Genomic DNA, 1203 nt, shown 5'->3' with positions numbered 1-1203 from the left:
TCATTTTGTAAACCAGTCATTACCAGAAATTCGGAAATATTTTAAAAAGCAATGTCCTGGGTGGAATAGTTTGAGTCCTGACAGACTTAAAGAAATAGCAACATATATTTACGAAGGAAATGAGAGAGAAGAAAGGAACAGACAGGACATTTTAGCTCCAGTACAGGAAACAACAGGGCAGAGAAACTGGAAAATTGAAATCATTATCAACCCCCTAAATTTTGTGAGTACTGTAAAAAACAAGGACACTTCTTGAGGGAATGTAGAACTAGAAAACAAGACCTTAAGAGGACAATGACCGAGAGCCTTGAGGAATTCTTTGGGGGAAATCGAAATAATTTTGGAAACTTTTATCAGAAAGGAAACAACCGGAGTAATTATAACCCTTATTACAGGCAGAATCAAAATGGATATAAATCTTTTCAGGGGGATACAAGGAGACAGTATCAGGATAACCGTAGACCCTATCAGGGAGGAACAGAAGGACAGAACCAGAATCAGGGTAACCATGGACTCCCTCAAAGGGGGGCACAGGATTGACAAGAGGAAGGGGAGGAATGGAACAAAGATAATGAAAGCAACATATTCCCAGATCTGGATTTTTTGAATGCACTTGTGCCAGTTCATTCACCTCCCCAGAGTAATGAACCTCATGTGACCCTCAAAGTAGGGGACACGTATTATGACTGTTTACTAGACACAGGAGCTTCTAAATCAGTATTAATAAGCAAACCAGATGCTGGGTGTAGACCTGTAGGATTTTTGAATGTAGTAGGAGTCTCAGGAAAGAGCCAGAGAGTGGCAAAATTGAATCCTCGCATGGTATCTATGGGGCCCTTAACAGTAGAACATTCATTTTTACTCATGCCTGATGCCCCTGTAAATTTATTAGGTCGTGATCTCCTTTGTAAGCTTAGAGCAACCATATCTTGTGCTCCAGATGGGGCTGTCTCCCTACAATTGCCAGAGGATACTGTTCATTTATTACCAATTTTACTTACAGAAGCTCAAGGAACAGCAGAGGAGGTATCCAAAATCCCCTCTGACATTCCTGAGTCTTTATGGGCCTCATCCCCTAATGAGGTGGGGCTCCTTAAGTCTGCCATACCTGTTACCTTTAAAGTTAAGGGGGGACCACCCCCCTCCATTCCACAGTATCCATTATCTAGGGAAGCAATAGAAGGGATCACACCTATAATTGAG

This window comes from Dromiciops gliroides, chromosome 3 (assembly GCF_019393635.1).
Source record: "Dromiciops gliroides isolate mDroGli1 chromosome 3, mDroGli1.pri, whole genome shotgun sequence".
In the NCBI taxonomy this organism is placed as follows: domain Eukaryota; kingdom Metazoa; phylum Chordata; class Mammalia; order Microbiotheria; family Microbiotheriidae; genus Dromiciops; species Dromiciops gliroides.
This window is presented reverse-complemented; position numbering follows the sequence as displayed.